General features: G+C 43.6%; 1 protein-coding gene across 5 annotated transcripts in view; it reads right to left on the bottom strand.

Moving 5' to 3' along the window:
- Positions 1-24,267, bottom strand: part of LOC126184543 (cAMP-regulated phosphoprotein 21) — a 1,287,166-nt gene that overhangs the window by 764,362 nt on the left and 498,537 nt on the right. The gene's annotated exons all lie outside the window — the stretch shown is intronic.

Below are 24,267 nucleotides of genomic sequence, written 5' to 3'. Positions count from 1 at the left end.
CACCATGTAGCAATGCTCTCCTGACCTATCTCGAAGCAGTGGGTGTTTGACTGATCCCTAGTCAGGATTTTTTGCAGATCTCTCATCCAATGAAAATATATGATTATGGGTTGTTGAGAGGCTGACAAGCCTCCACTCTACAGCCAAAATTATTGATGAACGCTGGCGTAGAACTGAAGTAGTATAGCAGCATGCAATGATGGCTGTCAGATGGCTAGTAGCACAAACGCCAGGTAGCTACATAAAGAGGATTGCGCATGAAACATCATAAAAACAGAAGAGGGACTGTGAGACCTGAATTTCTCCCGGCGTATAAATGTTCAGATAACTTACGGGAATGCAGCCGAGTGACATCGTCGACAACCGCCGATATTTCGACACGTACATTTTCAATGCAAAATTGCAGCAACTAAGTGCTGTGCAAGGAAATTTAAAACGTCGGTTTTCAGCGAAACTCCGGAAAGATAACACTCACACACACTGTAAACAATAGCGCCATCACAAACCAAAGATGACAGACGTACGAAGTTATCGACAGTGAAATGGTTCAAATGGCTCTCAGCACTATGGGACTTAACTTCTGAGGTCATCAGTCCCCTAGAACTTAGAACTACTTAACTAACTAACCTAAGGGTACCACACACATCCATGCCCGGGGCAGGATTTGAACCTGCGACCGTGGCGGTCGTGCGGTTCCAGACTGTAGCGCCTAGAACCGCTCGGCCACTCCAGCCGGCTATCGACAGTGAAATTAATAATCATGGATGAGGTAGCATAAACTCTGTCCCTCACCCATTGGTTATTAATTTAACTCTCGATAACTTCCTGACGTCAGTCACCTTTGGTTTGTGATGGCGCTATTATTTACGGTGTGTGTGTGGGTTATCTTTCCGGAGTTTCTCTGAAAACTGAAGTTTTAAATTTCTTTGCACAGCGCTTAGTTACTGCAGTTCTGCATTGAAATGGCAGTATGTGCCTGTCGAAATATCGGTGGTTGTCGACCATGTCACCGGACTGCATTTCCGTAAGTTATCTGAACAGAAGAGAAACTGCTTAATAGTATCCTAGCTACTTCCATGGTCAAATTTGAGTGCTGTAATGTTTGTTGTGAGACTGACTGTTGTCACATTGAACAGTTGCTGTGAGTTTAAGATGTTGCTGTAAGGTACAAGCTGTTCATGACAATAAAAATTAAAATCAATATCTGACTATTAGCTTCTTATTTTGAAATCCGCTGTTTAGGATCTTCTAACATATACATATCTTATGACCCTAGAGGATAGGGAGGTCATCTCAGTGCGGTGACACTCATTCCTGTGAACATTATTTTAATTTTTAATGTGGCACACACAAGAAAATGTGAATTAAGCAACTGTCGCAACATGCTAATAAAATAGAATGGGCTACTTTTCTACCGAAAATGGTTGCGTCTCTACCTCTGACAGCTCCCCTTTGTATAGATCGCCCATCTAGTTATTTTTTCTGGATATCAGACCATGTGCTAGCAAAGAATTTCAATTTCCGTCACATTTTTAAATGAAATAGACTCAAGAATAAATTTTTTAGTGTTTAACGGAATGCATGTTGTTTTAAATTATGCTAGCAGATGTAAACTTTAATGGACCAGAATAAGAATCCGAAATCTGGCCCTTCGGGAACTAGTATCTGGGTTTAATTGTTACTCAAGAGCATCGTTTTAATCGGTCAGCGTGTTACCAACAGTTTGTTTGTAAAATAATTAGCAAGTAATATTCAGTCTTGGTATATTTTGTTACAGATTATTGATATTGGAAGAAGTGGTAGGATTAACAAGGTTTACAACATTTGAATGTTGAGGAATATTTGTTGTAGTGGGTGAATGGGACATTAGGTAACAGTTCTAAAGAATATCCTTTCTTACGTAGTAATTAATTTCATTCGTGAAAGTAGATATGTAGTTATTTATTGGAACTGAAACTGACTCTGAGATTTTAATGTAATGTAAATGTTTAATGTAAATAACTCCAGCGTCCGCATTTCACCAACGGGATTTACAATCAGTCCACTTTCAGATTTTTCGTAGGTACTCTCGTATATTGGTGGTCTCTTCTAATTGCTTGAAGGTAAGGAATGCTTGAAACCATATACAACTTTATTGTTCCTGCGCGTTCTACTACTCGAAGTCAATCATTAAGAACATGAAAATTTTGTCTGCACTGTATGAAAGCAAAATCGTGATCACAAGTCGAGTACGCGAAATTATTGTATAGGTACTTGTGGTCAATTTCGAAACAGCAAAAAATGGATTTGATTCTCTACAACTCTACACTGGGGTCAGTTTAATAACTGATGTTGAACTTTGGGCACTGCATACCGAAATCACTGAATAGTGTGTCAACCAGTAACGTACACACAGAAATCGGAATTTTTGTTTTATTCATCTGTTGGTTTTGATAGATGCTATCGTTAACTGTAACCTTTTATCGATAATTCACATTACAGGCCAAAAAAACATTTTTAAAATATTTAGTAAATATTATGAGCTAGGTCACTGTTCTGTACATCGTGAAATGACATAAATTACTGAAATTTTTCCAATTTACCACACAGAAACTATGGTGACGACAAGCAATAGTTCTCGGAACACCATTATGTCTCCAATAGGAGGAAAAGTTTCCTATTCTGACAATTTTTCCACTATGTGATACTTCATCGTGCTTTTGCAAACCCGTTTTGAATTACTGATTTTCCACCATTCCTAGACGTATAAACGTATTACATATAGCATCATTTTCCGAAAGGGAAATTTAAGTTTTGCGTTGTTCGATAAACCATTCTATCTTACTGACAGACAAATTTGTGAAGTAGTTTTGAACACATTTTCCGAAAACTGCCTTGAGCAGCTATTTCGAAAATCCACACGCAATGCAAATATGTTAGCCCGTGTAGCTACAATCAGGCCTGACCTTATCGACAGTGTAAGTATAGAGACTAAGATCAGTGATCATGGCCGGCCAGGGTGGCCGAGCGGTTCTAGGCGCTTCAGTCTGGAACCGTGCGACCGCTACGGTCGCAGGTTGTAATCCTGCCTTGGGCATGGATGTGTGTGATGTCCTTAGGTTAGTTAGGTTTAAGTAATTCTAAGTTCTAGGGTACTGATAACCTTAGAAGTTAAGTCTCATAGTGCTCAGAACCATTTGAACCATTAGTGATCATGATGACATCATAGCGACGATGGATTATTAAAGATAATAAATCCATCAAGAACTCTAGTTGAATTTTTATGCTGTTAAGAGCAGATAAGAAATGGTTAGCCACCTACAAAGACAACAAATGGACATTGTTTAGCTCCAGTATGATGGACATAGGGGTATTATGGACAAAGTTTAAACTGATTGTAAATCGCGGTCTGGAGAAGTGTGTGTCGAGTAAGTTCATTAAAGATTGAAATGAACCACCATGGTTTAATAAAAAAATTGGGAAAATTCTGAGAAAACACTAATTGTTGTACTCTCGGTTCAAAAACTGACAGAGAAACGTCGACAGAAAGATGTTAGCAGAAACTCTTCCGTCTATAAAAAAAAAATCAATGCGCGAAGCGTACACCAAACTCCACCGCTATGCGTCAGTGAAGGATCTTTTCGAGAACTCAAGAAAATTCTGGTCCTACGTAAAATCACTAAGGGGGTCGTCCAGTCTAGTTTGGTAATAGAAAACAGGAAAACGAAAACTGAAATTTTAAACTTCACAATTAAAAAATATTAACGTAGGAGGGCAGTATAGATACACCATCGTTTAACCTTCACACAGGCTCCTAAATGAAGACATAGGCATTCCTGGCGATGAGAAGCATCACAAACAAGGTGCGCCGCAGGGAAGCGTGACAGGACTGCTCTTGTTCTCTACACACATAAACAGTCTGAAGAACAGGGTGAGCAGTTATCTGCGAATGTTTTCTGATGACGCTGTGGTGTACGGGAAAGTGTCGTCGTTGACTGTAGGAAGCTACAAGATGACTAGAACAGAATTTGTGTTCGGTGTGATGAATGGCAACTTGCCATGTAAGTTAATACAGATGAGTAAAAAAATCATGTAATTTTCCAACGCAGGATTAGTGGTGACATAGTCTCCTCCATTAAATATATAAGCGTAACGTTGCAAAGCGATTTTAAGTTGCACGAGGGCGTAAGTTCTGTATTAGGGAAAGCGAATGCTCGACTTCGCTTGATTGAGAGAATTCTGGGAGAGAGTAGCTCGTCTATAAACGAGAGCGAGTACGAGACACTGGTGTGACTGGTTCTTGAGTGCTGCTTGAGTGTTTGGGATCCTCGTCAAGTAGGATTAAAGAAAGATATTGAAGCAATTCAGAGACGGGCTGCTAGAGCTGTTACCGGCAGGTTAGATCAACACGCGAGTGTTACAGACATGCGCCGTGAACTCAAATTGGGACCCGTGGAGGGAAGACGACGTTCTTTTCGAGAAACGCTATTGAGAAAAGTTACAGAACCGACATTTGCAGCTGACTTCAGAACGATTCTACCCGCCGCCATGCATCACATGGTAGCTTGCTGAGTATGTACACTATTGGCCATTAAAATTGCTACAACAAGAAGAAATGCAGATGTTAAACGGGTATTCATTGGACAAATATATTATACTAGAACTGGCATGTTATTACATTTTCACGCAATGTGTGCATAGATTCTGAGAAATCAGTACCCAGAACAACCATCTCTGCCCGTAATAACGGCCTTGATACGCCTGGGCATTGAGTCAAACAGAGCTTGGTTGGTGTATACAGGTACAGCTGCTCATGCAGCTTCAACACGATACCACAGTTCATCAAGAGTAGTGACTGGCGTTTTGTGACGAGCCAGTTGCTCGGCCACCATTGACCAGACATTTTCAATTTGTGAGAGATCTAGAGAATGTGCTGGCCAGGGCAGCAGTCGAACATTTTCTGTATACAGAAAGGTTAGAACAGGACCTGCAACTTGCGGTCGTGCGTTTTCCTGAAATGTAGGGTTTCGAGGGATCGAATGAGGGGTAGAGCCACGGGTCGTAACACATCTGAAATGTAACGTCCACTGCTGAAAGCGCCGTCAATGCGAACAAGAGGTGACCGAGACGTGTAACCAATGGCACCCCATACCATCACGCCGGGTGATACGCCAGTATGGCGATGACGAATACACGCTTACAATGTGCGTTCACCGCGATGTCGCCAAACACGGATGCGGCCATCATGATGCTGTAAACAGAACCTTCATTTATCCGAAAAAATGACATTTTGCCAATCGTGCACCCAGGTTCGTAGTTCAGTACACCATCGCAGGCGCTCCTGTCTGTGATGCAGAGTGAAGGGTAACCGCAGCCACGGTCTCCGAGCTGATAGTCCATGCTACTGCAAACGTCGTCGAACTGTTCGTGCAGATAGTTGTTGTCTTGCAAACGTCCTCATCTGTTGACTCAGGGATCGAGACGTGGCTGCACGATCCGTTACAGCCATGCAGATAAGATGCCTATTATCTCGACTGCTAGTGATACGAGGCCGTTGGGATCCAGCACGGCGTTCTGTATTACCCTCCTGAACCCACCGATTCCATATTCTGCTAACAGTCATTGGATCTCGACCAACGCGAGCAGCAATGTCGCGATACGATAAACCGCAATTGCGATAAGCTACAATCCTACCTTTATCAAAGTCGGAAACGTGATGGTACGCGTTTCTCCTCGTTACACGAGGCATCACAACAACGTTTCACCAGGCAACGCCGGTCAACTGCTGTTTGTGTATGAGAAATCGGTTGGAAATTTTCCTCGTGTCAGCACGTTGTATGTGTCGCCACCGGCGCCAACCTTGTGTGAATGCTCTGAAAAGCTAATCATTTGCATATCACAGCATCTTCTTCCTGTAGGTTAAATTTCGTGCCTGTAGCACGTCATCTTCGTGGTGTAGCAATTTTAATGCCCAGTAGTGTATATAGATGTAGATAAGACTCTAAAAAGACACACATGTTATCAAATATAAATGAAAAACGCTGATCCGCAGAACTATACGTTAAGGGATCCTTTTTCAAGTATTTCGAGTGTTCCATATACGTGGAGAAGCAGGAAATAAAATGTCAAATACTTCGGCCTCAAATGTAAACCGATAAGTAAGTTAGAAAGACAAAACATTGCCGATCAGAAAGACAGAAAGCCAGGACGTTGCGTTGCATTACCCTAATCTAAAAATGAGTAATGAGCACAAAATAGTAAATGAGACGTTGAGCATTCTACCAGCAGGCCGGCAACAGAAACACGAATTGAAAAAATAGGACCATGGTTGCTTCTTGTTGTTTATTGTCTTCCCATGATACGAGAGCCCGTCGCTTGTCCAGCTGCTATGACTGTTCCGTGGAAGCGTGCCAAGCACGCCATGAATCAATAATCGTTAAATCGTTACAGTGCGGCGTACTCTCAAGAGGCAGTACATGCAAACAAACTGGACGCTCGCAAATTATACTTCTTCGCGTTTGAGAGTTACAGCAATTGGAACGTACTTTTACACATTGGACGTACAGGAACTTTGAACTAAAGCGCCAGTCAGTAACTCGAGATGTATACACAAAAAGACATTACTGCATGTGAAGAAGGGTCTGCTGCAAACATTTAGTCGGCGAGATAGTATGGGAAGGTATGAGCACGGCCCATAATAGCTCTGACGAATAAACGAACAAAGTTGGAAGCTTTGTTGTCTATGGTGGCGACCTCGCCGGGCACAATCGAACACTTGTGAGGTCGAGTGGATACGTCATAAAACACAGATGGGATTGCATGCAAACACAGAGAACACAACACCACTGCGGGCGCACTAACACAGCTGTGCCACAGCTGTGTCCAGCACGTCCTACCAGCCGCCGCTACGACAACCTCTCATACTAATACGAAACTAGTAGCTTGGCGTCAGCATTTCCTCATCATATCTGGGACATATAATGCCAGTAGACAGTGGAACCCCACGAAAATATTGGGAGGAAGACAGGAAATTTCTGTAGCTCATGATCAATAGCTACAGTACTTATCGTCTTTACTGTTATTGCGCCCCAACTTCTTTACTTGCTGTGACTGAGTTAATTTAAAGACGTGGCCACGTGTTGACACAAGAAGCATCAAGGAATCGGACAGGAGGAGGCGGGATAGGTGTTTTCATAAGAAACTACTTTGGGACTTTGCTGACAGCGCAAAAATCGCCGCCTTGATCTCGTAGTAGGCGAAGTTGCCACGTATTATAGCGCTGCAAGTGAAGCCAGTGCTGTAATACTGGTGACATAGTGGAAAGGCGGAACCCATTGTGGCGATGACGATCTGATACCACACGACTAGGCCTCTCAAAAAAATGGTTCAAGTGGCTCTGAGTACTATGGGACTTAACATCTGAGGTCATCAGTCCCCTAGAACTTAGAACTACTTAAACCTAATTAACCTAAGGACATCACACACATCCACGCCCGAGGCAGGATTCGAACCTGCGACCGTAGCGGTCGCGCGGTTCCAGACTGAACCGCCTAGAACCGCTCGGCCAGACCGGCCGGCTAGGCCTCTCACCTGGGGTCTGTTGTGCATACGTAATAGCAAGCGATAGCCCTTCAAAGTAGTGTCGGGTCAAGCCCTCAAAAATACTGCTTCTTTTATCCATGCAGTGTCTGTCACAGTCTGCAGCCAGGTACCAGAATTACTCGATGCGGGATGTTTGTAGTGAAACGGATCATCTAGCAGCCGCTGCTAGATGCTGTCTTCACTAAGCTGCAGATCTATCTGCTGCGTCTATGACCAGATGCCACTGGGAGCTGAACCAGTGCCTTCCGGCCTGAGGACCAGCCGCTGGCTGACTTAACATCGAGTGCAGGTCGCCTGCTATGGATCCACGGTTCCCACCTGAGTCTGACCAGCTGCCTCGAGTGGGCATACTCTACGGCTGCCGCGGCCACGATGGGGTCTGCAGCTGAACTCTGAGCCGTGCGCCAGTTCCAGCAAGTGCGGTCGCCTTCTGTGGAGACCGTCACAGCTGCATGCCGCTGAGGACGGGGAACCGACTGTGTTTCTGCATCACCAGACTGCTGACGGCTGGGTGTTGCCCTTATGGCCTGTTTACAGCTTAAGCTGACAGTGCCAGAGAAGACAGTGTGCTGAGTTCAGCAACCACGATACGCACCAGCGGCGGTGTCCAATCCTTGCCGCTAGCTGTGGCAACAAAACCGCTGTGTATGAAGGAATAAATGAATGACACTTCAACTCTTTTGCAGCGGCCTTCCACTTCGCTCGTACCCGCCGCACTGCTACAACTGAACGCCATCCTGCCTACTAGAAGAACAGCTCTTCCACCCACTATGGAAGTCAAAACATCGTGCACCTCTACACTGTGCTAATTAGTGTAGGATGAGCGGCAAAGTAATAACCTTGGCACTGTATAAAGTATGTGACAAGACTGGCCCTACTCAGGCTGTTCGAAACTTTGGGATGCATACTTCGTTATTTACGATTTGAATTATATAAATATTATTAAAAAGGAAGGACGAAAGATTTACGTTTAATGTCCTGTCAACTACAACCTCAACGTAGTGCAGACCTGGACTGTGGAAAGATGTCTGCTGTCACGCGACGGAATTGGTAAGGGAACAAGAGTGTGCAATTCTTTCTAATTTGGAAAAGTCATCGTTACTCGATCACACAGCAGTACTATTGCCAGGTGCCAGCCGGGAAGTGTAAACATTTCAGCATCGTTACTGGGTCAGGGAGACAGCTACCTCTACAATCTTAAGAGAAACTTCAAGCAACTCTACAGAAAACGGATAGAACAGTGCAGAACGAACCGCTTTCGTTACTCCTATTACACTACTTAAGAGATACGACGCAGCAACATCTATCAAAAGATTGTGTAAGCAGTAAGGACTCAGTAACAAATTCTTTAAGCAGATGTAGTAGAACTGAAGACCACTAACGACTCAAGAGGAACAGAATCAATTCGGTCATCACGAATGACATCATAGATGAGAACCTCTCCTCGGCGACATAAATACTCCACCCCCACTATCTTTTCGCACGCGATCAGTAGGATCGATGGCGTTTATGTCGTTCGCGATCGATTCTCGGGTTATGGCATGATAATACCGTGTTTGTGGGATTTTTATCGTGTTGGTCTTTGCACATTTTGCCCTACGGCACGGTCAGCGATTCGAAGCCATGGCTAATGGAGTCCAGTACTGACGACAGCACAGCTGCCAACACTGATGGGTAGTCCGAGGGTCAACCAACACGACTCCTGTCCCGGTCAGAAGCTGCCCCAATCTCCAGCATTGCACTGGTATGAAGACCTGCCGCACTGACGGGCCAGGTTCAGCATTCAGCACGACCACACGGCATCCGACATGGCGGTCCACCTGTGGAGACAATGTGAGCAGTAATCTGGGATAGATTCAGTACTTCGCAGAACGGCGCGTAAACAAAACACTCACATCATGGTCAGCTCTATCTACAAGCCGAGCTACCGATAGAGTGTGCCTACCTCGCCAGTGGACGGCAAAACCGCCGTATCAGGGTGTCATGGACTTCCACTCGGAGCTGATGCACCGGCCTCGGCAGCCGTGAGTAAGCTACTGGATTCAATGGATTCTTCTCCGGATTACGTAACGGCCAACCGACGCAATAGAAGCATCAACGTGTTGTTGTTTCAGTAATAAATAGAATAAGTTTGAATATTGTTTTACTGCGCTTAACGACGCGGCACGGAACCTCAATCAGCATCCTGACGAATTAGTAGAGGTTCCCAACCCGGCGGAGGTTTCCAACCCGGCCGCAAAAATTGGTGTCAGAAGTGGGACCATAAATATTATTTACGATGGTCAGATTTCGTATGGCCCTGCCGCAGTGGTAATACCGGTTCCAGTCAGATCACCGAAGTTGAGCTGTCGGACTGGGCTAGCACTTGGATGGGCGACCATCCTATCTGCCGAGCACTGTTGGCAAGAGGAGTACACTCAGCCCTTGTGAGGCAAACTGAGGAGCTACTTGACAGAGAAGTAGCAGTTCAGGTCTCGTAAACTGTCATACGGCCAGGAGAGCGGTGTGCTGACCACATGCCCCTCCATATCCGCATCCAGTGACACCAGTGGCTGAGGATGACACGGCGGCCGGTCGGTACCATTGAGCCTTCATGGCCTGTTCGGGTTGCGTTTGGTTTTTTAGGTTCTGTATGGGCAACACGCTAAAAGCTTTCTCCGGCCAATACAACATTGATAGAGTTCCCTTATTTATCATGATACCTGTAATCGTTGCAGGAAGGTGACGCTTTGTTCCGGTTATATCACACTTGGTTCCATTTACTAACACTGCTGTGCTTCTCCAAAGGAGCCATTACGGAATTCAGTTTAGACTATTTAGGGATACCATGGTAAACCTAAATATGGATATGTTGTTCCGCACACTTTGACTCCCGAACAAGAACCATGACGCGTGAGCGGCTGCCACGACTTGATTGAAATGCAAAACGTGAGCAATTCCTTATAGACGACAGGTGACGAGACTTGATGTTATCAATACGAATCGCTGCGCGGGGTAGCAGCGCGGTCTTAGTCGTCTTGTCACGGTCCGCGCAGCTCCCCCCGTCGGAAGTTCGAGTCTTCCCTCGGGCATGGGTGTGTGTGTCGTCCATAGCGTAAGTTAATTTTAGTTATGTTAAGTAGTGTGTAAGCTTAGGGACCGATGACCTCAGCAGTTTGGTCCCATAAGACCTTACCTCAAATTTCCAATACGAACCTACCACAAAACGACAAAATGCAGAAGTTCGTGTGAAGGGCAAGTGATTTGACGATATACCTGACGTTCAAGCCACTGCAACGCTCAAGTTGAGCAACATTCCAAAGAAGGACCTCCCTCACAGTTTCACATTGTTGTATGAACGTTCTGTGCGTTGTACTCAAGTAGGGGGAGACTATGTAGAACACGTGTAGCAATAAAACAACCATCATAACTTTTCCCTAAGTTTTGTTAATCCAGTCACGAAACTTTTTCGACTGACGGGGGTATATGAAGCACGTCCAACATGTTCAACATACACAGACTTCTTGGAGAACCCAACACACCACATCTTTGTTTTCCATAGTCATGCACACTGCTCAGCCATGCATTTCCCCTCAAGCCATTCCTGTTTTGCCAATTTGCTTTTACTGGCAATCTCATTTTTAGACGTCTGTATTCCGCGTTGTCCGCATCATTTATTGTATTTTTTTATATATTCTCCCTTCACCAATTATAATCAGTAACACCTGGTTGTAGGAGGGTCTCTGTTGGGTCTTTCTTTTTGACTATTTGAGCTTCTGCTGCTTTCATTATTTCGTCTCTAAAAGGGACCCTTTTGTCTTCCATTGTATTACGTTCTCCTGCGGGAGTCAATCGTTTCCTATAATACGCCCTTTGAAATTCTCAACCAATACGGTTTCTTTCCATTTATCCAGGTCTCATCTTCTTAATTTAATACATTTACCCAGTGTCTTCTGCTTTAATCTACAGTTCATAACTAATCAATTATGGCTATGGTACACATCTGTGCCTGGAAATGTTTTGAAATATAAAATTTGTTTTAGGGATCTCTCCCTTAGCATTACATAATCTGCCTCAAACCTTTTGATTTCCCTCAATCTCGTTCGCTCATACAACCTTCTTTCATCATTCGTAAACAAAGTGTTCGCGGTGTCTAAACTGTGCTCTGTGCAAAATCCTACCAGAAGCTTCCCCTTTCATTCCTTTCCCTCCATTCATTCGGGTGGACGACGGTTCAAAACCGCGTCTGGCCATCCTGACTTAGGTTTTCCGTGTTTTCCCTAAAATCGCTTCAAGTAAATGCCAGGATGGTTCCTTTGAAAGGACACAGCTGACTTCCTTCCTCATCCTTCCCTAACCGATGGGACCGATGACCTCGTTGTTTGGTCCCCTATCCCAAATCAACCCAATTCAACTCAACCCTCCGTTCATGTTGATTGCGATGAAATTTAGCGCAGTGGCTTCTTGTTTCTAGCACTGTGGAAACACGCTCGAGTTGTATTAGGGACGACGCTAATTCAAATCCTCGTCCGGTCATACTGATTTAAGTTTTCCGTGATTTCTTTGAATTGCTTACGGCGTATGCAGGAATGATTCCTCTGAAATGACGTAGGTGATTTCCTTCAACCCTTACAGCCTCTGCTCCTTCTCTGTTGATGTCGTCGTCGACGGGGAATTAAACATTAATGTTCCTTCCTTCTCACAGTCTATTGCTATGCTGATATACAGCGATGGAAAACAAGATAAAGACGTAAAAGTGTTGGAAAGACTAATGGCTGAGTGAGAAGTATTGGAAACTCCGGAAATAATGTTCCTTTAAAAAGAGAAAGGAATGTTTTAAAAATAGGAACGATCCAGACTTATTCTAAGCCATTGCAATGGTTGCCTGTACTCCAGCAAGTGCGGTAGCGTTCTCGCTTCCCGCGCCCGGGTTCCCGGGTTCGATTCCCGGCGGGGTCAGGGATTTTCCCTGCCTCGTGATGACTGGGTGTTGTGTGATGTCCTTAGGTTAGTTAGGTTTAAGTAGTTCTAAGTTCTAGGGGACTGATGACCATAGATGTTAAGTCCCACAGTGCTCAGAGCCATTTACTCCAGCAAGACTTCTTTGCCCCATGAACCGCAACGTCTGTGACAGCTCCCCGTGGCCGGAGGTCTTGCTGATTACCCGGAAGGAGCTTAAACGCCTTTCCCGTACATTTTTCTTCGAAGATCCATTCTCATTGTCTCTTGTTGGCTAAAATATTTCCAATTATGGGTTACATATGGTATCAAATGCAAATTTAGAAACCTTTTGGAAATCGAATGAGATTAACGCACACTTCTCTTATTATAAATGAATTGTTAAAAAACAGCGAAATGCGAATAAAGTGACTAAGCCAAGGGAAGTTTATAGTAATTAACGCTCGCTGTGATTTAAAGTTGTGTAGCCAATGCAGGCAAACGTTAGTTATGACGATACAGACTTTTAGGTCATCAGTGAATTATCGAAAACTAACGTATACGGATATTACTAGATGCATTTCAATGTACACTCCTGGAAATTGAAATAAGAACACCGTGAATTCATTGTCCCAGGAAGGGGAAACTTTATTGACACATTCCTGGGGTCAGATACATCACATGATCACACTGACACAACCACAGGCACATAGACACAGGCAACAGAGCATGTACAATGTCGGCACTAGTACAGTGTATATCCACCTTTCGCAGCAATGCAGGCTGCTATTCTCCCATGGAGACGATCGTAGAGATGCTGGGTGTAGTCCTGTGGAACGGCTTGCCATGCCATTTCCACCTGGCGCCTCAGTTGGACCAGCGTTCGTGCTGGACGTGCAGACCGCGTGAGACGACGCTTCATCCAGTCCCAAACATGCTCAATGGGGGACAGATCCGGAGATCTTGCTGGCCAGGGTAGTTGACTTACACCTTCTATAGCACGTTGGGTGGCACGGGATACATGCGGACGTGCATTGTCCTGTTGGAACAGCAAGTTCCCTTGCCGGTCTAGGAATGGTAGAACGATGGGTTCGATGACGGTTTGGATGTACCGTGCACTATTCAGTGTCCCCTCGACGATCACCAGTGGTGTACGGCCAGTGTAGGAGATCGCTCCCCACACCATGATGCCGGGTGTTGGCCCTGTGTGCCTCGGTCGTATGCAGTCCTGATTGTGGCGCTCACCTGCACGGCGCCAAACACGCATACGACCATCATTGGCACCAAGGCAGAAGCGACTCTCATCGCTGAAGACGACACGTCTCCATTTGTCCCTCCATTCACGCCTGTCGCGACACCACTGGAGGCGGGCTGCACGATGTTGGGGCGTGAGCGGAAGACGGCCTAACGGTGTGCGGGACCGCAGCCCAGCTTCATGGAGACGGTTGCGAATGGTCCTCGCCGATACCCCAGGAGCAACAGTGTCCCTAATTTGCTGGGAAGTGGCGGTGCGGTCCCCTACGGCACTGTGTAGGATCCTACGGTCTTGGCGTGCATCCGTGCGTCGCTGCGGTCCGGTCCCAGGTCGACGGGCACGTGCACCTTCCGCCGATCACTGGCGACAACATCGATGTACTGTGGAGACCTCACGCCCCACGTGTTGAGCAATTCGGCGGTACGTCCACCCGGCCTCCCGCATGCCCACTATACGCCCTCGCTCAAAGTCCGTCAACTGCACATACGGTTCACGTCCACGCTGTCGCGGCATGCTACCAGTGTTAAAGACTGCGATGAAGCTCCGTATGCCACGGCAAACTGGCTGACACTGACGGCGGCGGTGCACAAATGCTGCGCAGCTAGCGCCATTCGACGGCCAACACCGCGGTTCCTGGTGTGTCCGCTGTGCCGTGCGTGTGATCATTGCTTGTACAGCCCTCTCGCAGTGTCCGGAGCAAGTATGGTGGGTCTGACACACCGGTGCCAATGTGTTCTTTTTTCCATTTCCAGGAGTGTATTTGCATTGAGAAAGCTTTTCCCATTTAGAACTAATGCCTTTAACGGTGAATACAGAGCAATTACGAAGTCCATGAAACACTTCATAAGATCAGTACAGATAAGGAAGGAAACGTAACAAATGATACAGTACGTGAAAGACAAACACTCAGATTTTTTCAATGTTTATAAATGTTCTATGTGTCCAGCCTTCGTCACACGGCACACATCTAATCGGTAGTCCAGTTCTGCCCGTACCCAACCCAGTATGTCAGGAGAGACGGTAAGAACAGGTGCTGCGATCAGGTGCCGCAAGTTTTTGAGGTTTTGTGGTAGAGATGGAACATACGAGTAAATGCTAGCGTTGGTATCGACCTGCAAAGTATCATTCAGGTAAACTCACACACAACTGTGAAAATGTGGAGGGACGCCATCTCGTTGAAAGATGAAATCCCTGCTATCAGTTTCAAACTGTGGCATGAGCCTCAATTGCAGCATGTTGCATAGGTGATACCATTGACAATTCTGTAACCGAAGAAGGAAGATCCATACACTTTTGCCACATCACTATGCTGTTCTAAGCTAGTAGTGTCTTGCGAAACTTGGCACGGAAAGATTTTGCACATTCACAACCGATTATCAGCGGGCAAATTCTGGCACAGAAAATGCTTTCTCTGCCCCGTCCGCCGCCGTTTTAGACAACTACGGTCGTTGACACCCCTGCTGGTGGTTTTCCAAACTAAATTTGCGGCACCAGAGTAAAAAATAAAAAAAACCTTTGAGAGTTTGTCTTTGACGTACTACACTATTTATGTATAGCCATTCATCTATACCGATTTTTAAAACTGTTTCGTGGACTTTGTAATCACCCTGTATAGTATATTGGAATTCATCTGGTGAGAAACGGGTTTCTTAATTTCAAACATTAAACATTATTTCATTTTCTTAATCAGTACAGAGAATTTAAATTTTCAGAAAAATAAAACAGCTACAAGGGTTGGAGAAAAATATAGAAACACCGCGTGAAATCTACACTTGTACATAAATACAGATACTAGGCAAGCCTGTAGGTTGCACTGTTGTATTGATCGGTAGATGTACAATACTGTATTTCCAATACGTTGCAAATGTCAAGCGTGGTCGGAACATTTTTGTGTATAGATGTGAGTGCATTAGGTCGGAACTAAGTGAATTCAAACTTGGGAAAATAGTTGGTGCTCGCTCCCGTAATCAAGCAGCTGAGGTGTCTGTCATTTCAAGAGACAACGTATTGAATATTTATACCACATACAGAGAAAGAAAGCTGACATATTATTTTAAAGGTCAGGCAACCGCAGCCAAAATTCCACCTGGTGAATATCTTCCGCACTGGTTGTTAAAATATTTTTCTTAAAAGGTCACCACAGGTTTCGCATAAATAGAGATGCTTCTCTATTGATGGGAAACAAGTATTAACATTTTAACAAAATTATTTTCACAGCTAGTGATCAAGATTTTATTCACATCATCCGCTAAGTCACAATGCGGACGAAAGTGTGGGTTGAGCGATTGTGACAGACGGTCATTGAAGAGGACTGTAATGAAAAATAAGAGGACAGCAACTGCAAAGGTCACTGCAGAACTGAATGTCAGCACCAAAACAACATGATAGAACCTACAGAAACAGCGAATTGAAGAGCGAGCTGAAATTCCAAATCCACTCATGAGGAATGCAAACGTCCGTAACAGGAAAACATGGCACCGAAGCCATAAAACCTGGACTATGGAGCAATGGAAGAAAAAAATTTGGTCGGACGGGTCTTATTTCACATTGTTTACGGCTTCTGGCGTACAAGAGCAAAACATGTAGGGCGTTCGGTCATGATTTTGGCAGCCACATCGTGCTATTCCATGGTCCTGTGCTAGGTCGCATTACTGCGAAGGATATGTGACCTTTATAGTTCAGCAGGTCCACCTCATGGGACAATGTTCTTTCGCTAATGGTGATACTGCGTTCGAAGATTCTAGAGCCCCTGTTCAGGCAGCTCGCATCGTCCAGGGCTGGTTTTGTGAACACGAGGATGAATTACCGTCTCTCCCCTGACCACCACACTCACTACATGTAAATATTATTCAACATTATGGTGTACTTTGGAGAGAAGGGTTCATGATCACTCTCCACCTCCATCATCGTTACCTGATCTTGCCACTATTCCCCAACAAGAACGACATAAGATTCTCTTGAAAACCATACAGGACCTTCATTTATCGATTCTGAGACGACTGGAAGCTGTTTGGAATGCCAACGGGTTTTCTGCACCGTGTTAAGTATGATGAAATCTTCCGTTTTTGGTGTTTCCTTATTTTTCTCCGGCCTCTGTAGAAAGCACTTTACGCTGTCAGTTGTTATTTACCGTAGTGGCTTGACCAAAACATTTTTCAGAGCCGCCAATTGCTCTCATCACGGCAATCGATTCGAAGAGGTACCTCGCTAAAATGTTGAACTAAAAAAATAAACCGAACATCGCAGAAATTCCTACATAACATTCTGTTTGACCGTATGTTAAATGTTGCGTGTGTGTGTGTGTGTGTGTGTGCGCGCGCGCGTAAGGGTGCCGTTGCAAGTGTGCGCTTCAAAGTTGCACGAGGTTTTCATCTACCACTGAGTGCAGTGAAGTGCTGTGTCAAGCACTTCGTACACTGGCGCAGCGGTGGCCCCCTATGGTTATGCAACAAGCGTCACGCGAGACCAATGACGATAGAGAACGCACTACAGCACGCAGACCCCAGACAAAGATAATGCATTTGTCGTAGCAAGTGAAAATTTTTGCCAGACATTCTCTCGAGTCCAGACCTCCTACTCAGATCGAAAATTGTTAAAACAGGTTAAAACTCCACTCAAGGGCATCTCATTTCTGGTACAGTCTAATATCACAGCTAACAGAAACAAGTGTGAATATTACCTAAATACTGTACCAGTTCAATAAGTCATGCCTGTAGAATACTGAAATGAATTATATACTGAAGAATGGAAAAATTGGTGGAAGCTGACCTCGGGCAGGATCAGTTCGTATTCCAGAGAATAATGTGAACTCACGACGCAATACCGACCCAAAGACTTAACTTAGAAGATGGGCTAAAGCAAGGCAAACACACGTTTGTAGCATTCGTAGTTTTAGAGAAAGCGTCAGATGACGTAGATTGTAATACAATCTTTAAAATTTTGAACATAACTGTGGCAAAATATAGGTAGCGAAAGGTTATTCGCAAATTATTCAGAAAAGTCGAGGGACTTGAAAGGGAAGCAGTAGTTGAGAAGGCAATAAGACAGCCTATGTTATTCATTCCGTATATTGAGCAACTTGTGAAGGAAGCGATGGACAAGTTTGAAAAGCGGATTAAAGTTCACGGAGAAGAAATAAAAGCTCTGAGACTTTGCTATTTGCTATTTGAGCAGAAAGTAACTGATGATGGTGGAAGCAGAGATGATATAAAATGAAAATTGTCAAGTAAAGCATTTCTCAGAAAGACAAATTTGTAAACATGAAATATGAACTTAAGTGTCAGGAAGTCTTTTCTGAAGGTATTTGTCTGGAGTGTAGCCCTGTAGGAAAGTGAAACGTGGAAGATAAACAGTTCAGACAAGGACAGAACAGAAGATTTTGAAATGCGGTGCTGCTGAAGATTATATTGGTAGATCGTGTAACTGGTTAGGAGCTACTGAACAATAATGGGGACATACAACTTGACTACAAGAAGGAATCGGTTGATAGGGTGCATTCTGAGGCATGAAGGAATCATCAGTTTAGTATGGGAGGGAAGTGTGAGAGGTAAAAATTGTAGAAGAAAACCAAAGGAAAAATACAGCCTAAGGTCTTCAGAGTGAAGACAACAACAACAACAACAATAGCTTACAGAATCTGCCAATATAATAGTAAATTAAACAGAGAGGGACTTATCACTATCGATGCTTTGCAGACTACATAGATTTTACTCATAAAGCACTCTGGGGATTATAGAATCCGTCAAATCAAGTCACCGATAGTGCAGAAAAGTGCGGTAAAGATTTGGTGTAAGTTTACTCAGCGGCAGCCCGTCAATCAGAAGAAGATAATTCATGCCAACACAAGTACTTCACTAGGAACACCCTCGTTACGTTTATGGGAGCTAGCTGAGAACCTGTAGTAACGAGCCCTCCACAGTGATCAACGTGGTGATTTTTCTAAGCTAGTTTTAGGGATAGTGTGCGGATCTAGTGATATGCACCCCAGACTTGACTACGGACATACTAATGACTAATTGATCGGCGAGTGTAGGAGACTTTTTTTACGAGTTGCTTAACTACTAAGTAAATTGAGATACGAAATGTCATTCCTTTATTCTGTACATAGTGTGGCAGAACTTGTAACGGTTCCACCGACCACCTTAAACGACAATCGATGCTAACGTTATACCTCTGCGAGGAATTTTTTGAGACAATTGACTGTGAGATAACCTAATTGAAACAGAGCAATCAAACTAGGATTCTTTCCCGAAACACTCCAGCTGAGTATAAACGATAGTATACGGCGGATCAGGAACAGACGTTCTCCCAACACAAAAGCAAATTGTAACATTACATATTAAAACAGGCCGCCAGCCTATTTCGGCATTCTTGTGTCATGCAAAATGATAAAACAAAAGCCAGTGCTAAGGTTAACCTAACCTTCCTTGACACACACACTGAACTCTTTCCTTATATCTACAGTATTCACACTACAACACAGTAACCTAACCTTGCAGATAAATATGCTACTAACTAGTAAGTCAGATTAGCAAATGGCCAATGAGACGGTAAACAGCAAAATATGCCCCTCAGCAACACGTACCTTAAATAAACTAGGTGCGATTGTTTATAAAACCCTATACCGACACACATGAAACTAGAAGCAATAATGAACAGAGAAAGCTTGAAATGATTCTGAATTTAAATCAGGGGTTCTACTAATGATCATAATCTATAACTTCATTGCCTATGCCTATGCATTAACCAACATGCATTAGAAGAGATAACACAATAAACAGTTCTTCTTAACTCGGCTTGAAGCAGCTAGACACAATGCAAATCTAACTGCACTGGCTCTGAAGGAGCCTTTGCATTGCTTCATTAAATGACTAGGCTGGTACATGTGGACCCTTAGACTTTCATGGTTTTAGGAATCATGCTCATTAACAAAACTACACCAGTATGTATGAGAAAAGGTAAGTATTCTTATCATTAATTATTAGTTAAGTAAAGCACGAGAAATTATAACTCTTTAAATAACAAATGTGCTTTCATAAGCAATCTTTCGACCTACTCCAAATTACAATTGGCTTTTCAAATAACAACACATCCACTTTCTTATAATAAATTAGGAGACTCGGAATTAAATTCACTAGGATAGGAATCCTGTCCAGGCTTGTGATTTGGGATGATCACGGGTGTAAGATATAGTTTTTAGTAACACCATGATTATTATTAACTTAAAGCAAATTTCACAAGAACCTGGTCCATTTACAGAATGCCAAACACAAAACAATTTAGTGAGACACTGGTGGCTATTAACCTGGTGGCGACGCAGTCATGGCAGTACTGTTGGCCTCGCCCTATTACTGATCTTGGAGTCAAAATAATATCTTTATACGGCCAAAAACCATGCCATGATAATGGTATCACGAAATTCAGTATCCGAGGCGCATAAATACTGCCCTTAAGTTCTTCTGGCCTCAAAAATTCAGGAATATGAGCCACTATGATCCGCTGCTGCTAGCGAAGTGTTAACCACAGCGTGGTTCAGCCGACTCCTTATTCGTCACGAAGGACGAGTTGCCACTTGCGCGCCAACCACACCTTTTCCACTCCGCCAGGCTACTTCCGTAGCTGCAGGGCTTCCATATATCTTTTACATTCAACCCTACGTTCTTTAATTATGGACCAAGTCTTTTATAGTACTTTACATAACAATCATTTCATTAGTTATTTAAAACCACAAGCATAATTTAAACAACATCGTTAAAAATTTCACATACCTGAAACATGTACACATAGTCAAAGAATTTCCATGACAGATACAACATTATACATAAGCAACACTACAAATTGACATAGAAATATCGATACAGATACAAAATAGGTAAAAAATAGTTGTTACAAACTCTACAAACAATAGTAATCCTAAGGAACAATTTTCTACTAATCAGAGTATATTAGGTGATACTGCTTACGAGAACCAAAACAGTAATCATATAACACCAAGTTGATCTTGGTTCGAATTTCTGTTTTAAAGAAAAGCATTCAAACAATGTAGGTAGTTTAATTTTTCGTAGTTATTCTTCCCGCCTAAAAAAATAATAAAAAATTGAAGTATGAATTTATCGTTGTTTCGATAGCTGGTACGACTCCCACTTAGCGGTGCTAGCAGTTTGCATTATTAACTGCTATCTAAGCCACAAGCTCTTGACGCTGTTGGAGAAATATTGAACATTTTATATTTCCGTCCACCAATAATGAGCCCACAATAGTGTGTTTGCTAGCGACCAGCCCCAGTTTCGCACGCGTAGCACCACGTATCTCCGCCCGGACGACTTGTGTGGCGTAGAAGTAACCGGTACGCATGAGACAGACGCTCTACCTAATACGTTCCAAAACACCACGCATGAAAAGAGGGTTTTTCCGAGGCACATACCTCCGGTTCTGTTGGTGATAGAAAGGTAGAGTCAATTGTTTCCGATAGCGCTTGGGCTAAGCAACGTTTGTATACCCGTCAAAAGGATCGTCTTACTGTAACTATCCTACAGAACAGGTTAAAAATTTGAACATTACACATTTGCTTCAGCTTAGGCAAAAGGAAGCAATCGGCTAGTTCTTTTTGCATTATTTGTGGCCTATGTTGCGTCTTATGGGGCTTATAGAGGTACCATTTAGTTCGTGGCCGTTTCCTGAGAAAACCCAAAAAACGTGGTTTTTGGGTACCAAAACAGAGCTGCGGATTCCGAGGCAACTCTGAACAGCAAATGGCTCATTTTATTGATACCTTTTCTGTTTCCGAGATAGAGATGCTCAAAATTGCAGTACTTGTACTCTCTGACTGAAAAGTGGGGTACCAGCTGCTCATTCTACCTTCCTCAGCAGCTTTAAAAATATTCCCAAAAAGCTTGTCATGTGAACATACTGGGTTTTTTATGCTGAGAGAGAAGGAGACAGTGGCAGTGGAAAAGAGACGGAAAATACTAGAAGATAGTGAACAGTGATTGCGTTATAAAAAGATCAAAGGAAACAATGGCAGTGTGAGAGAAAGTGAGGGACACAGTGACAGTGGAATATAGTTGACAGGGACAGAACAGTACTAGGAAAAGAGGAATAAAGAGCAGAAGAATGTGCAATTGGTTGAGAGTCAGTGATAATGAGAGACAGAGTCTATGAAAATTAGCAGGAGGAAGAGAGAGATAGTGACAGTGAGAAAAGACAGCAGCAGTGGGATGGAATGCATGAGAAAGTAGCAAGAGAGAGCAAGGGGGAGACTGTGACCGTGAGAGGAGACTGTATTAGTAACACAGAACGAAAGAGACTGTGGCTTTGTTTTGGGACAGGGAGACAGGGAGAGTTAGAGAGACACACAAACATAATGACAATGGGTTGGACTCACTGTGAGAGTGAGAAAGGGGCAAGTGGGAGTGGATAGGAATGAGCGGCTGACAGCGATGGACTAGTGGGTGTGAGCGACTTAGAGTGACTTGTAGGAGTGAGAGATGAGTTGCATGTTAAAAAGAGCGCAAATATGTTCGCATGCAAAAAATTTTGGGATACTCTTTAAAGGTTCTGAGGAAAGTAGTATGAGGCAGATTGTACCCCACTTTTCATTCTGAGTCTTATAGTGAAAAGGAACATAATCGTTCCTCGAGAATCATTCATTCTATTAATGAAAAGAGTATCACAATCCTTACAGTAGTTTCTGTGATTGTCCTTCACATACCGACAGAGAAACACGGTAAGGCACTTCAACTTATAATATGTACATATGTATAGACATACATATCTGTATCAGCGCCTCTTGCTTTATCCTTATCTATTAAAACGAATAACAATATTAACAACAGTAACACCACACATCCATCACGAAACCTCCTTCAAAATTTGTCATTAACGGAGGAATAATGTCCTGGCGATGGCGTGAGTATTAGAGCCGGAGGTACTTACTTGTGTAAGGCTACGGAAATAATTTGGCGTTCTTCATTAAGATGGGCCAAGCTAGAAATTAACTGACATGATTTCTGGAAATACGGTATAGCGACCGTTTACCGAATGAAGAGGCGTAGTTGTATGACATTGGACTAGCATTCGGGAGAACGGTGATTCAGATCTCTATCCGGCCAATCAGATTTAGGTTTTCGCTAAATCTTTTAAAGTAAATGCGGTTGTGGTTCGTTTGTAAAGCACACCGATTTCCTGCCCAACTTTCACAAATAAGAGCTTGTGGTATGTCTCTAACGACCTTATCTCTCACAAAATCAAAAGAAACTCTGGTCATATGTGAAGGCTATTAGTGGTACCAAATTTACTCTGCAGACAGTCATGGACGAGACAGGGGCTCAAAATGAGTCTAGCAATGAAAAAGCGGAAATGCTGAAGTATTTTTTCAAATTCACCTTTAAAAATGGAAATCTAGAAGTATTGCTCTAATTTAAGTCTCGCACCACCGCAATGATGAATAATATAGATTTTGGTGTTCAAAATAGCTGTAATTGCTGAAACTGAAGAATGCTCCAGAGCTCGATGGAATCGCTATGAGATTCTCTGCCGAATTTTTGCCTGAGTTAGCTCCTCTTTTAACCATCTACATCTATACCGCGCAACTCACCTTCGGTGTGACACAAAGGGAGCTTTGTGTACCACTGTACCACCGTCATTTTCCTCTTCCCTGTTCCAGCCGTGAACGGTTTGCGGGAAGAGTGATTGGTTATAATCCTCCCTGTGAACTCGAATTTCTCCAATATTACCTTCACAGTCTTTTCGCAAGATTATGCAACAGAAACCAATATACTGGTTGATTCTTCTAGATAAGTATTCTCTAGGAACTTTAACAGTAAACCAACTGTGATGAAAAACACCTCTCTTGCAGCTTCTGCCACTGGCATTTGATGAGCATATCCGTGAAGCTTCCTTTCCTGGATCTTCGATATTTTCTGTATCAATCCTCTCCGGTACGGATCCCAGACTGACAATCAGTACTCAAGTATAGGTCAGTCGAGGGTTTTGTAAGCTACCCCTTTGGTGGTGGGGTGAGGACTCTTGCAATGAATATCAGTCGGTATCTACAGCTTTCTGGGTCACGTGGAAGAACAAAGCAAAATGTGCTTTAACCCGTAGTTGCTTTCGGAAAGCATTTTGATAACTACAGCGATTTTCGGACTCTAAAGTGTCGTTCTACAATACGAGTAAACAGGTTCCAAAATTCTGCAACAGACCGACGTCAGAGATACAGCCTTATAGTTTTGTTCATCTGTTCGACGGACCTCTTTTTCTATCATTAGGGCCACTTCGCTCCTCCAGTGAACTACAGCACACTGCTGCTAAAAGAGGAGAAAATCATTTCTCATACCCTATGTAGAATTGTATTGGTATCCACTCAACCCCACTGGACTTTCCTCTGTTGAGCGATTTCAGTTGCTTTTCTGTCCCATGTCCCATTTCGATATCAGTGACTTCGACGTTCGTACGACGATTTAAATGAGGAGCTACAATGCGGCCTTCCTAAGTGAAACATTTTTGGAAAAACA

Source organism: Schistocerca cancellata, chromosome 4, assembly GCF_023864275.1.
Source record: "Schistocerca cancellata isolate TAMUIC-IGC-003103 chromosome 4, iqSchCanc2.1, whole genome shotgun sequence".
NCBI classification, from domain to species: domain Eukaryota; kingdom Metazoa; phylum Arthropoda; class Insecta; order Orthoptera; family Acrididae; genus Schistocerca; species Schistocerca cancellata.
Note: the sequence above shows the minus strand (reverse complement) of the source record. Positions and strands in the feature narration are given on the sequence as shown.